General features: G+C 41.8%; 1 long non-coding RNA gene and 1 pseudogene across 1 annotated transcript in view; one reads left to right on the top strand and one right to left on the bottom strand.

Annotated features, from left to right (window-relative positions):
* Positions 1 to 15,874, top strand: part of LOC118887540 — a 149,513-nt gene that overhangs the window by 94,897 nt on the left and 38,742 nt on the right. The gene's annotated exons all lie outside the window — the stretch shown is intronic.
* LOC118887539 lies at positions 6,925 to 7,178 on the bottom strand (annotated as a pseudogene).

Genomic DNA, 15,874 nt, shown 5'->3' with positions numbered 1-15,874 from the left:
TCATTTTCCATGTCTTCATTCAGTCTCTGTCTTCATATATTTCGGTTTAGGGTTCAGGGACGTCTCATAGTTTTACTTAAATGTGTTTATGTTTCTTATTCTATTTGTTGACTTAAGGTGATAGAAGTATCTTAAAGTTCAAATAGAAGTATAAATTTCTGATAAGAGCAAAAACAAACAAACAGATCTCAGAACTCACTATAAATCCACTGTGATAAGAGCAGCATGAAATTGGCATGAGTGTATTGATAGTGATGCATTTAAAATGGATCAGTGAATCCAAAGAGTGAATATAGTAAAGGATCTCAGTATGTAAGATAATTTAATGCATGAGTGTTTTGTCAGGGCTTTTTGTTGCAGACAACAGAATTCACTCTAGGTAGTTTAAGTGAAAGGAAGCTTCTAGAAACTATCTGGGAAGATGAAAGAACAATGGTTGGATGCTATGCAGCCAGGAAGAAGGTCCAAGCATACCCCAGACTTTTCAAGCAGAAGTGTCATTGCTGCTACTCTTACTGCTTGGTGTTTACAATATAAGAACTTGAGAAGCCTTTCACAGTCACTCCAGGATAACAAAAGACCTGCTCTTCTTTGCTTACCAGGGAAATGAGGTCCCCTGTGTGCAGCTCAATATCGTGCTACCCTGTCAGCTCCAAGACTGGCTTGGGTGTGTCTGCCCGGTGGAATGCACATCACTTATGGAGCCTTAGGGCACCTGATCTGAGAATGTAGGATTTTAGCCTTCCAGACTCTATGACTATGAGAAGGTAAAGCCACACCACAGTGACCTTCCACAGTGACAAAGGCAGTGTGACAGCACATCAGAGAGAAAATAGCCTTGGACCCCTATCCCACGACACTAAAAGATCCAGACAAAAAAAGGAGGATATAATAAAATTTGAAAAAAATCCACGAGGACCAGAGACTTAAATGGAATAAACTTAGCAATGGAATTCTTATAAGTACATCTTAAACTACCTCCTTAAGCAAGAGAGAAAGTCCAGAAACTGTAGAAGGAAATATTCTGACTACATAAAAGTGAAATGTTGATTGCAAAAAAAGATGGCACAAGCCATTGTTATTCCTAGTGTGGGGGGCGGACCAGAGCCAATCTATAGTGTGCTACCAACCAACATCTTGGTAAGTGCACAGGCTGAGAATAAGCATTTATAAACTTATGCAGCAGTTTAGCACTGCCATGACATCCAAATGTGTGATTTTGTATTGTATGAAACATTGATCTGCTACGGATTCGAAATTGTAAAATACTGGTGCTTTGCCACAGAGACTTTGAGATGCACTGCCATAAACAAAGTGCATATACGTGTATGAGCTCTGGAAAAAAGTTATTTGCAATGCAGCTGACAAAATATTAAAATCTGTAGTATATATGAATTACACAATTGACATGAAAAGATGAAAGAGTGGACCAAGGGATTAGCTGTAATTCAGAGAAGTGAAATCCAGATGTAAAATCATATGTCATTTGAATTCGTGAGTGGTCAGGGCTATGTTTTAGTCTTCAGACTTATAAAAATTGGAAAGAGCCATAATGCCTATTGCTAATGCAGGTATGGGGAAATTCTTACACATTGCTAGTGGAACTGTGAATTGTTACCACCTTTTCAGGAAACAAACTTGCCAGCACCCATAAAAATAAAAATAAATTGAACGTAATTCTTGACTCAGCAGTATTCTTCCTGGGAAACCTATCCCATCAAAATAAAAGCACCTGTATAAGTAAGCATATCTGTTCAAAGATGTTTATTGCAGCCTCATTTGTAGCGGCAAAAACCTAGAAACAAAGGGCATATCAGTAATAGAGGAATGGTTGAAGAAATTATAGCCCATCCACCCCTGGGAATCTTATGTAGCTATTAAGAAGGATGAATGAGAATTATACCAATTACCTTGGCAGGATTTTTGTGAGATATCCTTGAGTGAGAAAAATAAGATGCAGAAAATGTTTAATATGATCTCATTTTAATGAAACCATCAATGGAAAAAATGCTGTATGTGTTTTTACATCTGTATATATGTTGAAATATACTTATGAAAAAATGGAGAAAAATTTAAAAATACATAAACTAGGTTGTTAATATGGGTTATTGTAGGAGGTGCTGGTGAAGATGTGGAGATGCAGGCAAGAGTCAGAGGGGAGGCCAGAGAAAGCAAAGACTGTATTATAAATCCCATCATGCATGGGAAGGTTCAGTTTATGTAAAAGTGTCCGTTTGGTGTATACACATAAAACATTTTTTAACACAATCTTTACAAAAGATGAGTTAGCTTTGTAAGTACTACCTTGTAGAAATGACCATGATAAAATGACAATAAAATAAGTCAATAAGGAAATCGATCAGGAAATCAATAAGGAAAGAGTTAATATCTTGGTAGAAAATTGTTCAAAGGACATATATAGCAATTCAATAAAAGATAAGTACAAATCACCAATTACCATGTGAAAAATGTGCAACTTGATCAGTAGTCAAAGAAATGTAAGTGAAAATCCTATGAGATGTTTTTGTCACATGTCCGGGTTTGAAGTATTATTAAAACTGGTAAACCTTGGATTGAGGATGGCATTCTCAAGTATACTTCCAGAGAGAATAAAAATTAAAACAAAGTTTGGAGGGAAATATCTGTAATATGCTTCAAAACATGTCTTATGGCATTGATGTTGATTTCCCTTCTAAAATTTCATCCTGTCAATGTTAAGCATGTAAGAGGGAAGAGACTTTTTGTCTGTGAAAGGATGCCTATCAAAAGATGTTACTAAATGAATGAAGTAACAGAATCCCAGTTTTATGTATAGTAATGAAACATTTAGAACTGCCTAAACATCCAACAGAAAGGAATTAGTTAAATAAAGAACATACAACCATATAAAAATATCTGTTGTTATAGAAACACGCTTATGGCAGGTTGTGATTAAAGAAGACAGGTGAAACAATGGTGTTAAAGTTTTGCTGATTTTCAAGTCAAATATTATACATTGATATGTAGAAAAATGGAAGAGACAAACAGAGAAATGTTAAAAAGTAATGGATGATGGGATTGTGGATAACATCTTGTCTTGGTGCCTTTCTGTGTAGTTTCCAAGTGTTCTGCTTTGAGCAGTAATTTTAATTAAAAAGACGAAAAGATGTTACAAACATGTTAAGAGGCTATAAAGATTACCATCTTCTGCAGTGCACTCAGAGGGAGGCAGGGAGGTGAGCAGGTAGGAGCGCTGTGCCCTGTTCAGGAAGAGAGCTGGCCGCCGAGCCGTGCCACTGTCCCAGCATCAGTTTGCCGTATGAACGCTAACCTGCAGCTTTCAGAGCGGGAGATGTTATCACAGGCAGGTCATTAGTTAATGGCTTGGAGGTTTTTTCCCAAGTCCCTCGTGGGCTGCTATAAACGATTAGTAACATCATTATTGCTTATACATTTGTGGGCCAGCTTAGTATTGCTTTATCAGCACTGACTCAGGGTTTTTATAGGTAAATGGTTCTCAACTTGGGGTTCCCTAACCTCAAGAGGTGCACAATGGTGGTAAGCTCTCTGAACTATACTTTCTGTACATAAAAGTGGCAGGAAAATTACGCGTTTACCCTTAACAATACTGCACGGGCTGACAAAGCCTTATTTTAATTGCCTTGGCTTTTTTTTTTTTTTTTTTTTTGCTTTTAATAGAATATACAATTTTCAGTTGATACATTGTAAAGAATTGGTTGTTAGAATGGGTTTTGATAAATATATACATATTGGGAAGGTTGATTTTTTACTAAATTAATAAAAGGGTTTTAGAAGAGCCTTTCAAACCTGGAATCGGATTGTTTTCCCTGGCTCTAGGATTATTCTGATAGTTGCATTTAATATCCAGGCTCAGCCACACTACTTAAAGTTGTATTTTAACCCCCCTTATAGATATGAACTTCAGCAACAACTTGATGTGATATTTCTGTAAGAGAAGAAACCATAGGGAGGATCTCATCTGACTTAGCAGACATTCTCTATTTTCCAAATGGGCAACAGAAAGACTCACAAGGTCCTGATTACTGAGAGAAAGAGGCTGCCAGAACCCACATTTTCTGTTTCTTACTTTTTCACTTCTCGGGCTCTGGGGTTATTTCCCTAGAAATAACAGACATGTAGAAGGTGACAAACACTCATGCACACACATGGAAAATCAAAAAGGGCTAGGGGGAGATAGAGAGGGAGGGAGAGATTTCTTGTATATAGCATGATCTCGTGTAATTCTTTCTAGACTTCTGTGAGGTTGTTGCTGTAATTAGTTCTTTTTAAACAGGAGAAGTGCTGAAGCACAGAGAAGTTAAACAACTTGCTTAAAATCACACAGCTAGTCAGAGGCAAAGCCAGGATTTGAACTTGGGCAGTCTGAATCCAGAGCCTTGGTCCTTAACCCCTGTCATAACAACATCACATTCCTATACCCTGAAAAAAGAAGTCAACCTGGAAGCACTGTGAAAACAGTTCCTTAATCAAGTGACTAATTCTGGCAACTGGCCCAGAGAGGAGATGGGAAACCTATTTAGTTTTACTTCCATGACTGATACATATCTTAAAACTGAGTTTCTTCCTAGAAGATTTTAAAAATTTTAATTGTAAATGCTGAGGAATTAAAAAAAACAACTAGCTGAAAGTTCTGGCTATTGTTCATCATCAAGCATATTATATTTTAAAGAAAGTATTTTTAGCCAATTTAGCCCCGGAATTACATTAGTAAAGCCTCAATCCAGCCAATTGGGGTTTTAAAAACATTGTCTGCTCTTGGTGTATTCTGTAAGTGGCCAAAACAGAGAAAGAGTTTTCAATGTACTTCCTTTACTATTTTCTGAGTGTTTTTGAGTTATGTGAAAAGTGCTGTGATGTTTCATCTGTAGGAGATTTAGCACTGGAAATAGTATTTTGACAGTCCAGAAGAACCCTTCTAGGTAGAAGTATAGATTTATATCTCAGACTTCCAAGCAAAACTTTCAATAAATGAAAAGAAAAAAATCAAACAAACAGTTTTAAAAGAGAAAATAGGATGGCTGGTGGCTGGTTAGTGTATGTTTGTGTGCTGGGGGTTTGGGGGATGAGAAGGGCCGGTGGGCAGAGCCTGCTCTGTTGATTTCCCTAAGTCTTCATTTGGGACAGCCAGGTGCATCAGTATTATACAGCATTATAAAAAAACTGTATTGAAGGATAATTGATTTACAGTGTTGTGTTCATTTCTGCTGTACAGCAAAGTGATTCAGTTATACATATATACATATATTCTTTTTCATGTTCTTTTCCATGATGGTTTATCACAGGATATTGAATGTAGTTCCCAGTGCTCTACAATAAGACCTTGTTGTTTATCCATCCTATATATAATAGTTTGCTGCAGCATTTTTTTTAACTGAAGAAATGAAAGAGTTTCCCAAGTGCAGCCAACAGAAAGCCTTCATCAAGTCAGTAGGACTTTTCAATCAAAATGACAGCAGCCTCTGGTCTGTCTCTTCCTGGAAATACAAAATGTGTAGAAGGGGCTTCACCCTCTGGGCACTGACCACAGAGTCCAATATTTTGTTATAATTTTGTAAAAGTCAAAGATCCAGCCACTTTCATGGTAAACGTGGCCTTCCCAGCATCCTCTGTAAATGGTACTTGACTCTTGTTGAAGGCATTCTTATTGTCAGACTCTGATCCTGTGAAAGCCCTTCCTGACAGCATCTGTAAAGGGCTTGATGAATAAGGGCTGGACCCAAACGTGAGGACCCAGCCTCTTCTGGGCTGTCTCCTCCGTGAGCCCTCCCAGCCTCAGCCTGCTGCCTTCCCCGTGCCACTTCTGTGAGCCCAAGATGGCAGTAAGGCACAGCTCCACCGTCCCTTGTCATCCTCTTCGTCAGGGCCATCAGTGTCCTCCACACTTACGAGTTCACCAGCCCTTTCTCATCCCTCATCTTACCTGAACCATCAGCAGCATTCCCCCTCTTGCTTTGCAAACAAACACCACCCTCTCTTCATTTTCCTCCAGACCCCCTGGATGTTTCTTTCTCCGCTGACTAGATCCCTATCATCTTTCCACCGCACGTGCGGAACTGCTTCAGAACTCACACTTAGATCTCTTATGGTCTCATACATTAGGTGACCTCACTCTGTCCCATGGCTTTAAATACCAACTCTATCCATGACTCCCTAGTTTATATTTCCAGTCTCTCCTAAACTCGAAAATCTCCATATTGCCTATCTGACATCAGTGAATATCTCATAGTCATACAAACTGAGCATATCTGAAATAAAATTCTTTTTTTTTTGTACTCATCCCTAAAACCACTTCTTTCTGAGCCTTCATCATCTCCATTTAAAGAGAAAACAAAAACAAAGTAACACAAACAAGCCTGCAACCATCTTCCTAGGTGCTGGCCATCAAGGAATTTGGCACACCCTTCCCTTTCTGACACAGCTCGTGTTTAACCCATCACCGAATTCTGTCCGTTCTACCTTCAAAAAACATCAGGGGGAAGACATTTGCTTACACGCTTTTACCCTATTCTAGGTTTTCTCCGCCTCGGCATCGCTGCCATTTGGGGTTGGATAATTCTTTGTCGCGGAGGCCGGTTCTGTGCACTGTAGGACGTTCAGCAGCGTCTCTGGCCTCCGCCCACTGGATGACACATTCCTTCCCCTCCAGTTGTGACGATCAAGAGTACCTCCAGACACTGCCAACAGGTCCCCTAGGGCAGAATCACTTCCAGGCGAGAGCCGCTGCTCCAGCCCCAGCAACCCCACCTTTCACCTGGGTGATCACAGTGGCCTTACAGCTGGCTTCCTTACTGTCTCTCTTGGTCTCATATATTCTACCCAGTAGCCAGAGTGATTTTTTTTTTTTTTATTAATCCAAAATGTGTTTATTGGGATGGCTTCCCATTCATCTTGATTCAGGGGCTTTTAGTGCTGCTTGTGTCTGAAGGAGCATCCTTCTGTAAGCCTTGCTTTTCCTCCTGTAGAGGCTGGCAGAGGACAATAGAACAGCCAACACGTAAAACTACTGTTTGTGCATGGCTAAAGACAGTGGTGATTTTATAGCATCCTGGGCATTTCACATCCACGAAATAGAAATTGGGGCTCTACACCAGACGCTTCTTCTGGTGTTTCCTCTTCTCTTCTGGAGAGGGATGAAGGAGATCCTTTGTGAGAGGCATGTTCTCATGGGGAGGTCGTCACCCCCGAAAAGGAGAATCATCTTTTTTTTTATACAATTTTTTTTTGATGTGGACCATTTTTAAAGTCTTTATTGAATTTGTTACAATATTGCTTCTGTTTTATGTTTTGGTTTTTTGGCTGCAAGCCATGTGGGATCTTAGCTCCCGGACCAGGGATCAAACCCACACCCCCCCGCACTGGAAGGCAAAGTCTTAACCACTGGACCGCCAGGGAAGTCCCAAGAATGATCTTTTAAAAAAACCATTCAGATTATTTCACTCTTGTTGGCGGCCATGGTGATGTGCCCTCAGGGAGCAGGATGAGAGAAGGGTGTCTGGGGGACAGCATTGGCTGCCACACCCTGGGATCTGCCTGCGTCCAAGCTCTTCTCAGCTACACTGTTCCCAGGCTGCTCCGGGCTGATGATGGAGCACGGCCAGGGCATCAGAGCTGGGCTGTCGCCGACTCACACGTGTGATGCTTTGCAATTTCTCAGAGCTGTATTCCAGTTTGACCAGTCTTCCTTCCTCCCCTTCCTCCTTTCACAGGTGCCAGACTTACATCGTGTTTCTAGGTCTGTCCTAACCTGCTCTGTCTCCCTAGCAAGACTTCTCCCCCTTTATCCTCCCCAGGTGTTTTCTCTAATAAACCTCCCTGAATGTCTAATTCCATCCTGGCCTCTGCTTCTCAGACAATCCAAAAACTCCCCCGCTCAGGACTTTCTAATGGCTTTCTTCCTCACTCAGAACGAATCCCACAGTCCTTGTGGCAGGTCACAAGGCCCCGTGACCTGCTGATGCCTTTCTTGCTGATCTCAGCTCCTGCAACTCCACACCTGTTCACTTTGTTCTAACTGCACTGGTTGTGTTGCTATTTCTTAAACACACCAGGCTCCTTCTTGCCTTGATCATTTTAACATCTATTCCCTCCCCCTGGAATTCTGTTCCCCTGGATATTCATTTGGTGAACTTACCTGAAGTCTTGGGTTAAATATCACCTCCTTAATGAGACCCATGCTGATAACCCACTTCAAAACTGCCACCCGGCTCCCATTTCCCCAGCACCTCAGTGTTGTTGCCTTGTACTCTTCTTCAGTGCATTGATCACTTTCACTCTATTCTGTTCTATTACATTATGTCTGTTTTGTTCTCTGATACATTTCAAGTACCTAGAACAGTGCCAGCACAGAGTAGATAAGCAATAAATATTTGTTAAATGAAGAAACTGACTTAGACTCTAATTCCTTATTTGTATGTTTCCCTCATTATACTAAGACCTTCTTTTTTTCCATTTATTTATTTCAATTAAAAAATTTTTTATTGAAGTATAGTTGATTTACAATATTATATTAGTTTCAGGTGTAAAAAATAGTGACCCAGTATATTTATAGATTATACCCCATTTAAAGTTATTACAACATAGGCTATATTTCCCTGTGCTGTATAATATATCCTTGTTGCTTATTTATTTTGTACGTACTGTTTTGTACCTCTTAATCCCCTACCCCTATCTTGCCCCTTCACCCTTCCCTCTCCCCACTGGTAACTGCTAGTTTGTTCTCTGTATCTGTGAGTCTGTTTCTGTTTTGTTATATTCATTCATTTGTTTTATTTTTTAGATTCTACATATAAGTGGTAGTATAGAGTATTTGTCTTTGTCTGACTGACTTCACTAAGCATAATACTCTCTAGGTCCATCCACATTGTTATAAATGGCAGAATTTCATTCTTTTTTTATGGCTGAACAATATTCCATTATATGTATATTATAATACCTCTACATATACCACACCTTCTTTATCCATTCATCTGTTGATGGACACTTAGGTTGCTTCATATCTTGGATATTGTAAATAATGTAAATAATTTGACTTAATCGGAATCTAATACTTTATTTGTATATGTTTCCCTCACTAAACAAAGACCTTCTTGAAGACAGCAACCTTTGCATTCTTGATATAGCTAGACAGCGTATTAGGTTCTCCGTACATGTTTGTTGAAATAAATTGCTTTAATGCCTATTAAAATGGTATTGGGGATACTAACCCATAGGGTTGTTTTTAAGATTCAGTGGCACACTATGTATAAACTGCCATCATCTGGCTCAATAAATGGTAGTTGTAAATAATATAACAGGGAAAAAAATCACTAGCACGGTCTAGTAAGCAATTGCTTGATTTTTAAAAATAAATTTATTTATTTATTTATTTTTGGCTGCCTTGGGTCTTCGTTGCTGTGCGCCGGCTTTCTTTTAGTTGTGGTGAGCAGGGGCTACTCTTCGTTGCGGTGCGCGGGCTTCTCATTGCAGTGGCTTCTCTTGTTGCGGAGCACGGGCTCTAGGCGCACGGGCTTCAGTAATTGTGGCACGTGGGTTCAGTAGTTGTGGCACACGGGCTCAGTAGTTGTGGCTTGTGGGCTCTAGAGCGCAGGCTCAGCAGTTGTGGCGCACGGGCTTAGTTACTCCGCGGCATGTGGGATCTTCCCGGACCAGGGATCGAACCCGTGTCCCCTGCATTGGCAGGCGGATTCTTAACCACTGAGCCACCAGGGAAGCGCAATTGCTCAATTTTTAAGCTACCTGTGTTGCAATTATTTTTTAGTTTTTTGTTTGTTCATTTGTTCTTTTACTACTAAGTAGTAATTCTACTGGTGTGTACATCAGAGTGTCTGTTCCTCAATCCTCAGTTTATTACATTTAATCGATAAACTACTGAAACAAAAAATAAATGGTAGTTGTAAAAAAGTGCTGTTTCATAGGAAAAGAAACAGTAATTTGTGTGGGAGCTTAGAGAATGAAGCACTCACTTCCAGCTTTGGGAGAGAGTGCAAGTGTAAATCTGAAGATTTTTTTTCAAGAAGCAACATTTGAACCGAGGTCTAGGGAAGAGGAAGTCTGTGCTCACTTTTTCCACGATCTTTTTCTTTCTTCTGAGGGGAAGGGATGCAGATTCGATCAGACGCTGACCATGGGTCATGGATTGTCTCACATTTCCTGGTGGGTCTGGTCCCAGAACACTAAAGTAGGTCAAGTGCATGAAGCGGTATTCTCCATCCTTTCCTGCTTTCATCTATCTGAGATTCTGTGGATCTGGACATCTTATTCTCCTTCACCTCTATCTTATCCTGCCTCCAAAAGATGCATAGGCTGAATGGATAATGTTCCTCAGAGGATGCCATGTATTTTTAAAATTTTTATTGAAATGTAGTTGATTTACCATGTTGTGTTAGTTTCAGGTGCACAGCAAATTGAATCAGTTATACATACATATATAAATAAATAAATATATATATTATTTTTTTACCTTCTCTTCCATTATAGGTTATTACAAGATAGTGAGTAAGGTTCCCTGTGCTGCACAGCAGGTCCCTGTTGACTATCCACTCCATATATAGTAGTGTGCTTATTCTAATCCCAAACTCTCAATTTATTCCTCCACCAGGCTGCCATATTTCTTGATAGTCTCTTCCTCTCAAGAATCTCTGCTTCCTGCTCACCACATCTTCATTTCAGATTGACTGACCTATGGTAAGATCCAACCGTGGTCCTAAAGCAAAGTAAAAGTCTGTATCAGTTCTCTAGGGCCACCATAACGAAGTACTGCAGACTGGGTGGCTTAAACAACAGAAACCTGCTTTCTTACAGTCCTGGAGGCTGGAAGTCTGAGCTCAAGGTGCCTGAAGGGTTGGTTTCATCTTTGGCTTGTAGATGGTTGTCTTCTCCTTGTGTCTTCATATCATCTTCCCTCTGTCCATGTCTGTGGCCAAATTTCCTCTTCTTAAATAAGGATAGCACTTATATTGGGTTAGGGCCCACTCTGGCAACCTTATTTTAACTCCATTACCTCTTTGAAGACTCTGTCTCCAAATACAGTCACATTCTGATGAGTTAGGACTTCAGCACATGAAGTTTTCAGGGGCTTGAATCTAAGCTGGTGTCCCAGTCTGGTTTCCCAGAAGCTCAGAACAAAGTGGTACTTTGAGCTCCTACGTGTCATGGTCCCTTTGTGCATCTCTCTGTGGGGCCCTCTGTGATGCACAAGTGACTTATGTGTAGCTGGTTCCACTGTCCAAGTACCACCTGTCTTTGCACCTCCCCCCTCCCCAGACACTGATGTCGCCTTTGAAAGGTGCTATGATTCTAGTACATGGAGATGGTGGAAAGCAGCTGAGCCCGCGGAGTCAATGTTACCTTCACGGCTGAGACTAAGGGGAAGAACCTGGGGCATTTGCCTCGTGCAGAATCCAAGAGGGTGCCGAAACACTCAATTATCAAGATAATATTTTAATGCAGTGTTTAAAAAATCAAAATAGTGCAGAAAAAAACTATGACAAACACAATATCAAATTTTTGAATTCAGACAGGATCCATGACAATCCTTCAGTTGCTTTTAGACAGGTGTCCTTACCTGCTGAGAGCCTCTATTTCTGGATTAAAATCTTGCTGTCCCTTCAAGTGTCTCTTATAGGACATGGTGTTTAGCTGTCTCCACAGTCTGCCATTTATTCATTCAGCAAACCATTTGTTTATCGAGTATCTACTAAGAGTCGTACAGAATAGGAATTAAATATTTGCCAAATTAATAAACAAGCAAAAACCTGATTACAGTTGTTTTAAAGACACCCCCAGGGACACTGTACTCTGGTAGCAAGAAGAAACATTGACAAACTGGTGGGCGTCAGGGGCTGGATTGCATGATGAAGGACACTTAAAATAGGTTTTTCATTTATTAAACCAACAAATATTTAGTATCTACTAGTGCAGGACACTGTGCATGTCAGTTAAGCATTTTAAAATTTTAATAGGCAGAAGGATCTAGATGTCAGTATTTATAAGAGCATCCATTTCATGGAGGAATGCGTCTTTGGTGAATTACTCTAAAGAAAATATTTACTGGCTACGTATCACAGCACTCCTCCAGCTGGGCATCAGCAGTAACTAGAGAAGGAGTGGGCAGAGGTAGCAGAGACATTTCTTCTCTATTAGTCATGACAAATGAGAGAAATAAACCGAATTGGCAAAAAGTACAGACTCAGTGCAGGGATGAATAGTTCAGAGAAGAAGATTTGCATTTGGATATGAAATTCTGAGCCTGCCAAGCTCATAGGAAATCTGCAGTTTGCTATCAGTTAATCTCTACTGTTTAAAGTTTTAGGGAGGGAAGGAAGCAAATTGCATCCCTTGTTCATAAAACCGAATGACCACTTTCAACCCCCAAAAGGGGAGTATTTGGCAGATGACGTTTAAAGTAATTTCCTGGAGTGCTGTGGAGCCAGTGCTGACGTAGAGGTAGCTGCAGGTCCCTCTTTGTGGGAAGGGCATGCTGTGGGGAAGAAGAGAATTGCCCTTCTCTCCTGGGATAAGGGGATGAAAGAGATGGGGTAAGGAAGACAAACAGGCTAACCCAGACAACAGGCAGGAAATTAGCTGTAGTAAACGGTGCTGTAAGGACACTGCACAGAGCAGTGGTGCAGATGGACCCATTGAACTGAAGTGACAACTCAGCTAACACTGATGGAACATCTACAGTGTGTGAGAAGGCATCCTGGAATGCTCAGGGGATCCCAAGGTGGGCAAGACACAGTCCCTGCCCCTGAGATGCTGATGATAAATTGGGAAGAGAATGACATTCATGAATCATTTTAATACAAAACAAACTCTGGTACATACTAATATAAATATATAAAATATGTTATCTATATACTATAAAAATAAGACACGTATGTATATGATTTTAAATATATATATGCGCATATATATAAATTTTAAAGTGTTAAATATCCACATGGGAACTTGACACTTGTTTTCCTCCTTCTCTGGAAACTGAAATTGTTCCAAGCTAGTGCACGGCACAGAAAAGAGACACAATGCAAGGAAATCGGTGATGTCCTCAAGAAACAGTTGGCATAACTCACCTAGGCTGAATCCACAGGGCAGTACTATGTCCGGGCCCATTTCTCAAAAGGATGCTGTGAAACAGTCCTCCTGTGATCAAGTGAGATCAAAACACCAGTGAGACGGTCCTGGTTAATTCTCCCACTGTAACCCCCAAGCCACGCGTTCTGCTGGGTCACAGACTTGCTGACTGCCCAGCCTTGCGTTTGGATGAATCACAGGATGGCTGACTTTGGTGCTTCGTGGAGACCAGGCTGGGGGCCAGCAGTCCTGATGCTCTGCATTTCCGATGGCAGCCCCTCATCTGTCAGCCTCAGCAGCATGAGTGCTGGGGGTCGAGTCTCTTACTTGCTGAGGTGGGCAAGAAGGTTTGGCCTTGTGTCAAGGTTCTTGTTTCTCTGGCTCTTGTTCCTGAAAACATGTCTTCCGCAGGGACACGGGCAGGAGAAATGAACTATCCTCGGCATCCTGTACTCTCTACTTTGTCAGAACAACAAACACAGCTTGATACATCGGGGGCTTATCTTTTAACCTCTGCTGGTGTCTCTGGCTTTAACATGACTGACCTGGGGCTCCAGGCTCCAGACAAACGGGCAGATCTATTCCCAAGACACTGTTTGTCCCCCAGTGTCAATATTGGCAAAGGTAGGGGGATGGATAATAGAAATCTAGCTGGTCAAATTAGTCTTTGGAGGGAAGAGACTCAAGGACCACGTCAACACCGATTTGACTGATTTTTAACCTCCTGGACAAGTCAACTCAGTTTCAGAGAGTTGAACCCAGTGGGCCTGGAGATGTAGGCAGTGGGTGCCTCTTGAGGCAGGTCTTGGGCGTGGAAACACAGGTGGACCTTTAAGGCCCACCCAGAGCCCTGTGGGAGAGCATCATTTGTGCTGCTACACAATATGAAACGAGAAAGCTGCAGATGAGCCATCCTGCTTGGAAGTCCCTGTGCCTTGGGACTCCCTAGGATGCTTTTGCATCATTCGAGGGAAATGGTAGAATTCCCAAGAACAGCCAGCAACACCCAGCATGGTGCCAGATAGCTTCTAATTTCTCCAACCAATGTGAACTTTCTAACTAAATGAGTAATTTCTGTTGGCGCGAATAAAGGAATGACCAAATATTCTAGGAGATGTTTCTTGCTCTCTCTTTTAACTCTTTTGCCCCTGCCTTATTTCTTGAAGTTTATTGGATAAGGAACCAAGTTGGTCACCGTCCTTTATAATAACAGTACCTGTGCACAATGAATAATACTTGTACAGTGTCCACAAAGCCCATGGGGGCGCAGGACTCCAAATAGCTCTCCTCTTGAGGTTAAGAAAGGGACTTGCCGCAGATGCTTGCTGTAGTCTGTTCAGGGGAGAGTCATCATGATGAAGAACAGTTTGGAAAGCAACCAATGTAAGGAAAAATTGGAGGTATTGAGGCTGTTCTTCCTAGGGAACCGATAACACAGCAGCCGTCTCTAGTTGAAGGATGACTTTACATTATTCCAGGACCAGCTTTTCAGCAGATTGAGCTGTTCAAAAAAGATCATGCTCGCGTAGAGCACACAGAGCTCCCCATCACTGAAAATATTAGAGTTAAAGCAAGAGCAAGTGACAAGGGGTATCGGGCTTGGGAGAAGATCGCACTCATTGGCCTTGAATGAGTTCCTGGCACTTAAGAAAGAAAAGGGAGGCCCAAAGCCCATGCTCTCCTCCTCCACTAGGCCTTCGGATTCCCTGGAATCTGTCCAGGGTTCATGGAATTGCAGCAATCAGACGTGGCTGTCTCCCAGGGATTTATCTAATCCTGATAACTCCTTTAGACCAGGAGATGGACACTAAATAAACTCACACAAGGAATTAAAGGCATCCTCCTTGAATGCTATTTGAAGTCAAACCTTTGAAGCAATCTTTCTTCTCCCAGTTTTCCCCCTTCTTTATTTAAAAACATTGTGTCAGGAGCGCTCTCCCGCTGTAATTACCCCCTGTCACTGCTGCTCGGGACGGTTTTACTAACTGGCGAGCAAAGCTTGCAGGGAAAATGCATGATGGGCATTTCTAAAGAGGACTGAGGAGGCTCTTTATCTCGGAGCTGCAGTGACGGCAGCTCTAGTCATGATCCTCCGACAGCCCTGACGCCGCCTGTAACGTCTTACCAAGATGAGAGGTTACCAGCTCAAAGGGAAACCTCTGAACGTGAGCTCCTAGGCACCCCTGTGCCACTTCAAAGCGCTGGTTTGTGTGATGGGCAGAGGTCCCTGCCAGATTAAGGTTTCCATCATTGTTAATTGATGACTCTGAGAGCCACCAGCCTGTTTTGCTGGATCAACAGCCAGGTTGATTATTGGAAGCCACTTTCACAGGAGCGGACAGTGCGGCGTCCTTGACGGCCAGGGGTGAGACACCCTGCAGAGTGTGCGGTGCTCGTAGTCTGCTTAATTTGAGAGGGGGGGCAGTTTTCATCATAGTTAAATGAAGCACGGGGGAGTTCAAAGGAAATTTCTGTGCCAGTCTACAAAGATGCTCACTGAGACAGAGTCGGATGTCACGCTTTCAGGAGACAGTGTCCTCATGGCATCGAATCTGAATGGGAAGATAAGAATCATAGTGTTCAGAACTCTTCTGCATGACTGATTTTTGCCTTTTATCCTTGCCATTGCAGACACAGCCGTAAAACAGACTCAGGACCCTTCAGTTAGGGGATGGGCGATCCAGGGCTGCTTGATTCTTCATACTCTGAACAACACTGGGTCCCTTTAGGGTTGCCATGGTTTTCAACCCATTCAATACCAGATTCCACCCTATCCCGTGGC

Source organism: Balaenoptera musculus, chromosome 20, assembly GCF_009873245.2.
Source record: "Balaenoptera musculus isolate JJ_BM4_2016_0621 chromosome 20, mBalMus1.pri.v3, whole genome shotgun sequence".
Lineage (NCBI taxonomy): Eukaryota > Metazoa > Chordata > Mammalia > Artiodactyla > Balaenopteridae > Balaenoptera > Balaenoptera musculus.
This window is presented reverse-complemented; position numbering and strand designations above follow the sequence as displayed.